This window comes from Oryctolagus cuniculus, chromosome 10 (genome assembly GCF_051225735.1).
Source record: "Oryctolagus cuniculus isolate XC-2025 breed Fujian yellow rabbit chromosome 10, ASM5122573v1, whole genome shotgun sequence".
Classification (NCBI taxonomy): domain Eukaryota; kingdom Metazoa; phylum Chordata; class Mammalia; order Lagomorpha; family Leporidae; genus Oryctolagus; species Oryctolagus cuniculus.
Window position 1 is genome coordinate 84,747,919 of NC_142876.1, and position 12,569 is coordinate 84,760,487.

At 45.9% G+C, this 12,569-nt stretch overlaps 1 long non-coding RNA gene across 2 annotated transcripts in view; it reads right to left on the reverse strand.

Moving 5' to 3' along the window:
• LOC149124320 (uncharacterized) overlaps positions 1-9,934 on the reverse strand; it is a 61,253-nt gene extending 51,319 nt beyond the window's left edge. Inside the window, exon 1 of one of the 2 annotated variants that reach the window (XR_016215161.1) lies at positions 9,798-9,934. This is a non-coding gene — a long non-coding RNA (uncharacterized LOC149124320). Of the gene's footprint in view, positions 1-3,459; positions 3,621-9,797 lie in introns of those variants that run through there. The other variant, XR_016215160.1, reaches the window with a different exon arrangement.
• Positions 9,935-12,569: the final 2,635 nt, after the last annotated feature.

Below are 12,569 nucleotides of genomic sequence, written 5' to 3' on the forward strand. Positions count from 1 at the left end.
CAAAATTGACAGAGTTTAAAGAAATAGGCACAAGATTAGAGAAATCCTATTTTAGAAAAAAAGAATCTCATCTAACCGTATAGTAATTGGAATCACCCAATAATATCCAGACTAGATCAGCTTATCTGATATTTGGATAAGAAGCATTGGTGGCTGCGGAAGCCATGGGGAGCAATTAGGAGGGAAAAGAAAATTAAGAGCCCTTGAGGACATCTAGCTCTGTCAACATTGTCAGCTAAGTGTCCCCTTTAATTACTATTGATTTTCATAAGAGTGCTTAATCCAGTGTGTCAATTCAAGTTTTGTCCAGATAATTGTACACATAGAATCATTCATTTTGCAATATCAGAGAGGAGGAGAGGCCAGGTGTATTGGGAATAAATGCATCCCTTACACATATGTGTCTGATTCTTAAAACTGTTTTGCTTGAGCAGAATTATATTTTATTTTAATTGAATGGATCCATCATCCTGACAGTGTTTGGCTCCAAACATTAGCTTCTGAAACTGATTTTTATTCACTGGCCCCTTAGAGTGCTGGGAAAATGGCTGAGAAAATGGTGGGACAAAGCTGAGTTGACAAATCAAGTCAATAAACCAGTGCATTAATACAGTGCGTTATTAATGTCTTTAAATACAGCTCAGGAGTTGCTAAGCATTAAGAGAATCTGGGTTAAGATCTGTTTTTTTGTGTGTTTTTTTTTGGGGGGGGGGTGCTAAAGCCTCAGTTTTCCCAGTTGTTAAAACTGGGCTTCATGGATGCAAGTGTTTAAGTCTAGTTGCTGAGTCCAAGTCAGGGCCTGGCATTGTAGTGTAACAGGTAAGGCCAACACCATGCAATGTTGGCATCCCACATGGGCGCTGGTTTGTGTCCTGACTACTTCACTTCTGGTCCAGCTTCCTGCTAATGGCCTGGGAAAAGCAGCAGAAGATGATCCAAGTGTTTGGGCCCTGTATCCATATGGGAGAACTGCAAGAAGCTCCTGGCTCCTGTCTTCAGCCTGTCACAGCCCTGGCTATTGCAGCCATGTAGGAGTGAGCCAGCAGATAGAAGCTGGATCTCTCTCAAATAAATATATAAATCTTTTTTTAAAGAAAGAAATAAACAGGGGGGAGTGAGAAAGGAGAGAGAAAGAAAGAGAGGAAGAGAGAAAGACAGACAGAAAGCAAGCAAGCAAGAAGCCAAGTCTCACATTGGAGTACCTGAGTGAGATTCCCAGCTCCACTCATGACTCCAGCTTCCTGCTAAGGTAGACCCTGGGAAGAAGCAGGATGGATCAAGTAATGGGGCTTCTGTCACCCACATGAGAAACCTGGAGCAAGTTCTTGCCTCCCACCTACAGCCCTGGGCTCAGCCCTGGCCATTGTAGGTATTTTGAGCATGAACCAGTAGATAGATGTGTGCGCGCGCACGCGCGCGTGTGTGTGTGATTATCTACCTTTGCCTCTCAAATAAATTTTTTAAACAGGGCTTAATGAAAGAAACCTTTCCTGGCTGGCGCTGCAGCTCAATAGGCTAATCCTCCACCTGTGGCGCTGGCACACCAGGTTCTAGTCCCAGTTGGGGCTCTGGATTCTGTCCCGGTTGCCCCTCTTCCTGTCTAGCTCCCTGCTGTGGCCCAGGAGTGCAGTGGAGGATGGCCCAAGTCCCTGGGCCCTGCACCCGCATGGGAGACCAGGAGAAGCATCTGGCTCCTGCCTTCGGATCAGCACGGTGCGCTGGCTGCAGTGCGCCGGCCACAGCGGCCATTGGAGGGTGAACCAACAGCAAAGGAAGACCTTTCTCTCTGTCTCTCTCTCTCACTGTCCACTCTGCCTGTCAAAAAATAAATAAATAAAAAATAAAAATAAATTTTAAAAAAGAAAGAAAACTTTCCTTATTCTACCTTTCAGGATTGCCAGGAGACCCAAATGACGTAGGGTTTAAAGTACAACAAAAATTCAGGTCTCTCAGGATTCCTGGTTCATCAAAAGGTATTATTAACTTAAAAAAGCCAAAAGACTGAATAGCCTCTTCAAGTAAATGCCTAGGACTAGCATCTCCCAAGATTTACCAATCCTGGCTAATGAAAAAGCAATTAAACCCCAATTACCATGCGAGGGACGTTAGGTTGATGTGGTGGTGTTTTGCATGAATATTAATTATGGATTAGGAGATTACGTGACAAGGCTGTGGCAGGGCATGCTTTATGGGTTCATCAATACGGAGCCCACGCTAATGGACCTGCATAAAACACCCTCTGTGCAATCAGCCTGGCTTTCTCACCAGAGACCATAAACTCAAAATAATTTACATGGCACAAAATCTATTTTCTTCCAGCCTGTAGAACTAACGAGAAACACCAGGCTTGGAGGGAAAAAAATGAGAATTTAAAAGGTCAGGGATGCTTCTACCATCCTGTTCTTCATCAGGGTCAAAACTACTTTTAATTTGCCAGGCTCAGAATTCTGTAGAAGGCAAAAATAAATGAAAATGACTGTGGTCTGCATAGGGCCTTGATATAAGGCATAAGTACATGGTGCAGGGGCCAATGATGTGGTGTAGCAGGTAAGGCCGCCGCCTGCAGTGCCGGCATCCCATATGGGCTCGAGTTCAAGTCCCAGCTGCTCCACTTCCAATCCAGCTCTCTGCTGTTGCCTGGGAAAGCAGTAGAGGTTAGCCCAAGTTCTTGGGTCCCTGCACCCACATGGAAGACCCAGAAGAGGCTACCGGTTTCAGGTTTCAGATCAGCACTGCTCTGCTCATTGTGGCCATCTAGGGAGTGAACCAGCGGATGGGCCTCTTCCTCTCCCTCTCCATCTCCCTCTCCCTCTCCTTCTCCCTCTCCCTCTCCTTCTCCCTCTCTCCCTCTCTCCCTTTCTCCCTCTCTCCCTCTCTCCCTCTTTTCCTCTCTCCCTCTTTCCCTCTCTCCCCCTGCTTTTGCCTTTCAGTAACTCTGCCTTTCAAATAAATAAATATTTTTTTAAAAAATAAGTACATGGTGCAGCCTGTGGTTCAAAAGTTCACTCCCGGCTGGCGCCGCAGCTCACAAGGCTAATCCTCTGCCTGCGGTGCCGGCACACAGGGTTCTAGTCCCGGTTGGGGCTCTGGATTCTGTCCCAGTTGCCCCTCTTCCAGGCCAGCTCTCTGCTGTGGCCAGGGAGTGCAGTGGAGGATGGCCCAAGTGCTTGGGCCCTGCACCCCATGGGAGACCAGGAGAAGCACCTGGCTCCTGCCATCGGATCAGTGCGGTGCGCCGGCCGCAGTGCACCGGCCACGGCGGCCATTGGAGGGTGAGCCAATGGCAAAGGAAGACCTTTCTCTCTGTCTCTCTCTCTCACTGTCCACTCTGCCTGTCAAAAAAGAAAGGAAGGAAGGAAGGAAGGAAGGAAGGAAGGAAGGAAGGAAGGAAGGAAGGAAGGAAGGAAGGAAGGAAGGAAGGAAGGGAGAGAGTTCACTCCCGAAACCTTTGACACTTACCTGCTGCAGCAAGACTTGAACTGAATGGTGTCATGACACGCTCACGCACTGCAGCTTCACCCTGCCCAGCAGCTCCACAAGGAGGACGCCCAGCTTCTGTGCCCTCTCTGATGCCCCTGTGGGTGAGCGGCAGCTCTGCCCCGGCTGTGACGACATCCTGCAGTTCCTCTCGCCCCGCCCCCTGCCATACTGACCCACAGAACAGCACGAATAAGGGAGAAGGTCCCTCACACTGTGGAATCTGCTCCATTTCCCATTCAGTTCCCCACTAATGTGCCTGGGAAAGCAGCAGAGGATGGCCCAAGTACCTGAGCCCTTGTACCCATATAGGAGACGCGGATGGAGTTCCTGGCTTCTATTTGGCCAGCTCTGGCCATTGCAGCCACTTGGGGAGTGAATCAGCAGATGGAAGATTCTCTCTCTCTCTTTCTTTCTCTCTCTGAAACCCTACCTTTTAAAAAAACAAAAGATATATTTATTTTATTTGAAAGTCAGAGTTACACAGAGAGAGAAAGAGAGGCAGATAGAGAAAAAGAGAAGCACAGAGAGAGAGGTCTTCCATCCACTGGTTCACTCCCCAGCTGGCCACAATGGTCGGAGCTACACCGATCCGAAGCCAGGAGCCTGGAGCTTCTTCTGGGTCTCCCACATGGGTGCAGGGGCCCAAGGACTTGGGCCATCCTCTACTACCTTCCCAGGCAACATTAGAGAGTTGGATCAGAAATGGAGCAGCTGGGACTCCAACTGATGCCTATATTGGATGCTAGCACTGCAGGTGGCGGCTTTACCCGCTACACCACAGTGCTGGCCCCAATTTTGACTTTTAAATAAATCTTTTTTGTAAGAAAAAAAGATAATGAAGTACTAATACATGCTAAAACATAAATGAACTTTAATTTTATTCTCCTAAGTGAAAGAAGTCAAACAGAAAAACTACATATTATCTGATTCCATTTATATGAAATTTCCAGAATAAGCAAATCCATAAAGAAAGAGCATAGATTGGTGGCTGCTAAGGATTTGAGGAAGTCAGAGTGACAGCTAATGGAAGAGTCTTTAGAGTATGAATTGTCAGTTTTTTAAACTCATGTTTTCCAACACTATTGAGGTATAATTGACAAAAATTGCATATATTTAGGGTGTATTATGTGATGTTTTGAAGTGTGTATACATTGTGAAATGATTACCACAATCAAGGTAAGGCATATCTTTCTGGAGTGCAGAAATTGTTTTAGAATTACTGGTGATAATCCCACATCTCTCTGACACATTATGCTTTAAAGAATTCACTTTATGGCATGTGAATTCTTTTTCCCGAAGAAACCTTTTATTTCAGGAATACAAATTTCGTAAGTACAACTTTAGGAATATAGTGATTCTTCCCACCATACCCACCCTCTTACCCACACTCCCACCCCACCTTCTCCTCCTTCTCCCCTTCCCAGTCCCATTCTCCATTAAGATTCATTTTCAATTAACTTTGTACACAGAACAACTCTATACTAAGTAAATATTTCAACAATTTATATACACACACACAAGTTTTACAGTTAACTCTTAGAATACAACTCATTGAGGACAGACGTCCTGCATGGGAAGTTAGTGCACAGTGACTCCTGTTGTTAATTTAACAATTAACACTCATATGTATGACATCAGCAATCACCCAAAGCTCTTGACAGAGCCACTTAGACTATGGAAGCCTTTTAAATTCACAAAGACCATAAGCAAAATGGAAGTTCTCTCCTCCTTTCAGAGAAAAGTATATCCTTCTTTGATGGTCCCTTCTTTCTGCTGGGGTCTCACTCACACAGATTCTTCATGTAGAACTTCTCTCATGGGCTTTTCAGGATGCCTTAAGGGCTGATTCTGATGTCAGAGTGCTACTTAAAGCAACTGTCATTCTATGAGTCTGCTGTGTGGACTGCCTCCCATGTTGGACATTTCTCTCCTTTTTAATTTTATCTATTATTATTATTATCAGATGCTATTATTATTATCAGATCCAATTTATATGATCACTTTAATACTTAATCCTATCTATACGTTCACTTTAACACTTAATTTGATCACTTTAACACTTAAGATGGCATTTTTACCACCCAGCTTAATGGGCTTTGGGGTTCCATTGCAGTTTTTTAAACTGCATCCTTAGAAGTAAGTCTGTAGGGATGTATGCACAACTATACAGCTTCACAGTTACAAACTTCCTCCTCCCTCTCTTATTCCCACTCTTATTTTTTATTGAGATCCATCCTTAATTGACTTTATACATATATGATTAACTCTACGTTAAGTAAAGAGTTCAACAAATAGTATGAAGAAGAAAAAAAAACAAAAAACAAAACAAAACCTGTTTCTCAACAGGCAAGACAAGGGCAGCTCAAGTCATCCCTTCTTGAAGTGTCAATTTCACTTCTACGGGCTGCATTTTAGGTACTCTATTTGTTCTCACAGATCAGGGAGAACATATGGTATTTGTCCCTTTGGGACTGGCTTATTTCACTAAGTATGATGCTTTCCAGATTCATCCACTTGGTTGCAAATGACAAGATTTCATTTGTTTTTACCACTCTGTAGTATTCCATAGTGTACATATCCCACAATTTCTTTATCCTGTCTTCAGTTGATGGGCATTAGTTGAGTCCATGTCTTAGCTATTGGGATTTGAGCTGCAATAAACATGGGGCTGCAGATAACTCTTTTATTTCCTGATTTCATTTTCCTTGGGTAAATCCCCAGGAATGGGGAGTCTGGGTCATATTTTAGGTCTATATTCAGATTTCTGAGGTATCTCTATACTGTCTTCCATGGTGGCTTTATCAGTTTACCTTCCTACCAACAGTGGATTAGGGTACCTTTTTCCCCACACCCTCGCCAGAATTTGTTGTTTGTTGATTTCTGTATGAAAGCCATTCTAACGGGGTGAGGTGAAACCTCATTGTGGTTTTGATTTGCATTTCTCTGATGGCTAGTGATCCTGAGCATTTTCTCATGTGTCTGTTGGCCATTTGGATTTCCTCTTTCGAAAAATGTCTGTTTAAGTCCTTTGCCCATTTCTTAACTGGGTTGTCTGTTTTGTTGCTGTGGACATGTGAATTTTTAAAATTTTTTAAAAAGATCTATTTATTTAAAAGACAGAGTTAGAGGAGAGAGAGAGGGAGAGGAAGAGGGATAGGGAGAGGGAGAGGGAGAGAGAAAGAGAGAGAGAGAATCTCCCATACGATGGTTCACGCCAGATGGCCACAATGTCTGGAGCTAGGCCAGGCTGAAATCAGGTGACAGAAACTCCATCTGGGTCTCCCACATAGGTGGCAAAGGCCCAAGCATTTGGGCCATATTCTACTGCCTTTTCAGGTGTATTGGCAGGGAGTTGCATCAGAAATGGAGCAACTAGGACTTGAAACATTGCTCATATGAGATGCTGGCATTATAGGCGGTGACCCATGCTGCTGCATCACAATGGCTGCCCCTGCACATGAATTTTTAAGTTTTATTAGTTTATTTCAAAGGTAGAGCAGTTAAAGAGAAACAGAGAAGGACATAGACAATCATATGCCTGCAACAGATGGAGCTGTGTCAGGACAAAGCCAGGAGCCTATAATTTAATCAAAGTCTCCCACATGGGTGGAAGGGATCCAAGCAGTTAAGCCATAACTTGCTACCTCCCATGGTATGCACTAGGAGGAAACTGAATCAAAAACGGACAAAAAAAGAGTAGGAATAGGAAGGGGAGGAGGAAGACGGATGGAAGGTGGGTACAGTGGGAAGAACTACTATGTTTCTAAAGTTGTATTTATGAAATGCATGAATTTGTATTCCTTAAATAAAAGGTTTCTTTGGGGGAAAAAAAGAAGCAGACAAACCAGAGCTTGAACTCAGAGACTCCAATATGGGATGTGGCGTCCCAATTTGTATCTTAAATGCTGCAAAATACATCCACCACTGGTGTGTGTACTACATTTCAATGTTTTAAAGCTATTTTTAGCCGGCACCACAGCTCACTAGCTAATTCTCCGCCTGTGGTTCTGGCACCCCAGGTTCTAGTCCCATCTGGGGCATCGGATTCTGTTCCGGTTGCCCCTCTTCCAGTCCAGCTCTCTGCTGTGGCCCAGGAGTGCAGTGGAGGATGGCCCAAGTGCTTGGGCCCTGCACCTGCATGGGAGACCAGGAGGAAGCACCTGGCTCCTGGCTTTGGATCGGTGCAGTGCGCCGGCCTTGGCGGCCATTTGGGGGTGAACCAATGGAAGGAAGACCTTTCTTTCTGTCTCTTTCTCTCTTACTGTCTAACTCCGCCTGTAAAAAAAAAAAAAAAAAAAAGCTATTTGGAAAAATGAGGGAAAAGAATCACCAGCTCTCCAAATCCTCCAAGCAAAACCTGCCTTGGCCTCGCTGATAGATTCCACTACACTTTCCAAGGACTGCATGAAAGTTAGAAGCATCAAAAAGGCCTAACCCCAAATATGTCCCCACCTACTTGCTGATGCCTGAAATTCCATTGTGGAGTTGCATTCTTGTCTAAATATTTTAATACTTTGCTCTCATCCACCATATTCATGGGGCAAACTCTGAGACTAATCCTTTAAATAAAGCCAAGTGTTAACACCATACTTCCTTCCCTTGATGGGTGTCAGACTGTAATAGTTGATGGAAGGATTGCAAAAAGTGTTGTTCATTTGACTTGAAATCAGAGGCTTTTTATGTTCCTTTTCTATAGATGAACAGGAGTTTTCAGAGATATCAAAAATGCATATGGTGTGGACTTACACAAAAATTCCATGGAACTAATGAAAAAGATGTAGTTGTTTGATTATCCATTACTTACTTTGGAGGGAAACCTTCAGTACACCACCAACAAGGGACTAACTCACTAGGGAGAGGTCACTACTGGGAGAAATCATGGATTTTGGAGACAGAATGAATGCCTACACTTGAAATTCAGTGTTTTTTTAAAGTTATAAATGTTTTATTTATTTATTTATTTATTGACAGGCAGAGTGGACAGTGAGAGAGAGAGAGAGAAAGGTCTTCCTTTTCCATTGGTTCATCCCTCAATGGCTGCTGCAGCCGGCACACTGTGGCCAGCGCCGGGAGCCAGGTGCTTCTCCTGGTCTCCCATGCAGGTGCAGGGCCCAAGGACCTGAGTCATCTTCCTTTGCACTCCTGGGCCACAGCAGAGAGCTGGAATGGAAAAGGAGCAACCGGGACAGAATTCGGTACCCCGACCAGGACTAGAACCCAGTGTGCCGGTGCCGCAGGCGGAGGATTAGCCTATTGAGCCAAGTTGCCGGCCTGAAATTCAGTTTTATCACATGATGTTGAGAAAATTATACAAGCTTTAGGGACTAAGAAATATCAGCTTTCTGCATGATTTCCTTGCCTGTAAAGTGGCAATGATAATGATACCTACTTCAGAGTGTAATTAAGTAGTTGATACATGCAGAACTTGTAGAACTTTGCCTAGTGTATCTTGTCATTGCTGTAGCTACTTCAGAGGATGGCTAAGGAACACCCTTGCTCTCTGTTGCATCTGTCTTATGGAAGGCAGTGGGGAGCCTAGAAGCCTGAGGGTGAGGAGAACAAGTGACCTCCCCTCTCCCATCACATTCATTCCTCCCTCTTCCCCTGAAGCCTATATTAGGCAGGACCCTCAGTGAAGCAGAGGCAGGGGGCTTCTGGAATGCTACAGGATGTCCTGAGTCACTCAGAGCCTTTTCCAGAATATGTTCCCAAAAAGAAGTAGAAAGGGTGACTCCTGGGCCTCACTGTCCCTTCTACATGCTTTTCCTACAACGGTCCCCTATCTCATGAAAAACATAGTGAGAATTGCAAGGAATATTCTGAATGCTACCCTTACCTCCTTCTTTGTAAACAGAACATCAGATATTGGCACTATTGTTAGTACTTTTGGCCAGTATGGCAGAAGAGGACACTCTCAGAGGCAATGACAATTAAGACTCCCTGAGGTGGGTACACGGCCTAGTGGTTAAGACAATGGTTAATATGCCCGTGTCCAATATCCCACATCAGAGGATATGATTTGGATGCCCAGCTCTGGCTCCTGACTCTAGCTTCCTGCTAATGCATTATGCGCATCAGCCCTCATTGATAGACTCAAGTGATTAGGTTTATGCCACCCAATGTGGGAGATGCGGATTGGTTTCTGGCTCCCAGCTTCAGCCTGGCCCAGCACTGGCTGTCATGGGCATTTGGGAAATAAACCAGCAGATGGGGTCACTGCCTCTCTTTCTCCCTAATCAATCAATAAATATTTTTAAAAATTAACCTTCTATCCCTTGCCCTATCACCTTAGGCCATGCCCATTTCTCCACACTTACCACTCTTAGAAGTCATCTTGCTCATGTCCTTGTTGGAATGCAGAAGGATCTCTATTGTAGAATGAGGGTTCCAGGAGGCAGAGTCATTGTTTGGCTTTCGCCATATCCTAGGCATCTTATTCAACACCCGGCTCACTGCAGGCTGCAGGGAATATTACTGGAGTGAATGAATGGTGGCCCAGTGCTCAGCACACTGCCTGCCTTGTGGACAGGCCTCTACTGATGATCAGACCTTAGCTTCTGTTTGCCTTCTGTGAATATGCATCCAGGCTTTCCCCTTGAGCTTGTACTTAAGGGGTGAATTCCTGTACAATAAGGGGCAAATAGGAGGGCTTCCCCACCTCCCTGAGATCATCTATGTAGACCTGGAAGTCAGTCCTCTTCATTTCTTAGAAATTTGAATTTGGGACTCAGACTCTGGTTAACGAGCAACAGTGGGTACTTTAAAATACAGGACTTACTTATTTGAAAGGAAGTAAAACACACAGAGAGAGAGTGAGAGTGAGAGTGAAAGAGAGAGAGAGAGAGAGAGAGAGAGATGTCTGAGGCTAGGCCAAGTCAAACCCAGGAGCCTAGAAGTCCATCTGGGTCTCACACGTGGGTAGCAGGGCCCAAGCACTTGGGCATCTTCCAAGGCTTCTCCCAGGCACATTAGCGGGGAGCTGGATTGGAGGTAGAGCAGCCAAGACTAGAAATTGTACTCATTTGGGATGCTGGCATTGCAGGCAGTGGCTTAACCTGCTGCACTACAACACCAGCCCCAGACTGCTTAAAAGGGGAGGTTGGGCAGCCTGGTCTCAAGGATGATCAGTGTAGATGGAGCCTGCATGCAGCCAAAGAGGAGAATGAGACTAACCACACAGAGGAGGTGAGCAGCAAGAGTCAAGGCAGGACTGGGGGAAGGAGAGGGACAGAGGAACTGTGGGCCAGTGAACACACACAGTTTTGAACTTCCTGATTTTTTTTGGTTCTTCCCCTGGTCCCTCCAGACCCGGCTGTGCTTTCAGATTTGGTTATTTATTTCATTTCTTGTTAGATGGGTTGGGTTTCTGTTTCTTGCAAATAAATAATTCCTAACTAAAAAGCCCTAGCACATAGAAGACATCCTCCAAACCTTGGCTGACTTGAATGTATTTTTTATTCATTTATCTGTTCACTAACTCAACAAATATTTATGGACTCAGCCACTGAGTTAGAAGGTAGAGGCGCACAGGGAGGCAAAAGGTAGTCTCTGTGTCTGCTGTTGTGGAATCCTGGCAGAGGTGACAGCTATCAATCAAGCAGAGACCAGAGTGGCAGGCATATGGTGCCACAGTCAAGATACTGTGTGGGACTTCCAGGTCCCACAGTGGATGCTTGGGTTTGAGTCCAAGCTCAGCTCCTGGCTCCACCTTCCTGCTAATGTGCACCCTGGGAGGTAGCAGGGTGATAGTCCAAGTTGTTGGGTCCCTGCCCTCCCACATGGGAGACCTAGATTGTATTCCAAGCTACAGGCTTCAGCAGCGCCCAAACCCAACCATTATAGGTATTTGGGGAGTGAGCCTGCTGCTGGAATGGACTCCGCTGTGCTATTTTTAGGAGAAACTCTGCCAAAACAATGCAAGCTGCAAAGGGAAGCGGCATTTAGTCAGCTCTCTCAGCTGGAGCCACTGCACTGCGTGTCTCATTGGGCGTATTAGCAGGGCTGTGTCTTTTGCAGAGGCCTGGGGTCTCCCTGGGAAGCAGTGAAAGGCTGAAGTCCCTCATGCGGCTCTCCCAGGGTGCCAGGCTCCAGTACCAAGTTTTACCACAAGGCACTGCAGCAAGAAGATAATCAGCCAGTGACAAAGATCAGAGCCACAGAGGCCCAGCCTGGCTCCACCAATCCCACCACAGCTCACACTTAGTCAGGGATGGGGGTAAACCATACACTCCAGGGGACTCCCCTTTCCTCCCCGTGTAGCTTCCATCACTGACAGATAGGAACAGAAATCAGCCCCCCAGAGCTGCAAAAACAAAGATCAGTGCCACCCCTAGAGTTCCCTTGGGACTTGGGAAGCAGCAGCCTTGTCTGGGCACCACCTTTCCTCTCCTCAGAGGAAGACAAGGTCGCAGACCACGAGAGGGCCTGCCAGAGCCTTGGCAGCCCCCAATCCTCACCACCCACCCCCACAACCTGGAATTCCACCAGGAGGCTTGGCATGAGGGGCTCGGGATCATGCCCTCTGTGCGGCTATTTTTAGATTTTGCTCGGCTCACAGCTGAAAGCACAACATGAAGTGTAATATGAGCACGGATGGTTCTCCACCTGTGTTCCTCCAGCCCTGGTCTGTTGCTGCAATACAGAATTAGGGGCCATTTGATCAGAAGAAACCCCTAGATGACTGGGTCACACTCCACATAGGAGCCATCAATACTTGACGGCATGAGGCCCAATAACCTGCATTGTAAACAAGCACCTCGTTCATTTTTTTTTCCCAAAGTCCTTTTTTGTTTAATAAAAGACTTATTGGTTTACTTCACAGACACAGTGACACAGAGAGAGAGGGAATAGATGGGCTCTTCCATTTATTGGTTTACTCCCCAGATGGCCACAATAGCTTGGGCTGCTCTCCAGGCCTAAGCCAGAAGCCAGGAACTCCATCCGGGTCTCCCACATGGGTGGCAGGGGCCTAAGCACTTGGGCCATCTTCTGCTGCTTCCCCAAGCACATTAGCAGGGAGCTGTATGGAAAGTGGAGCACCAGGGACTTACATCAGAATGCATAAGGGATGCTGGTGTTGCAGGCAGCGA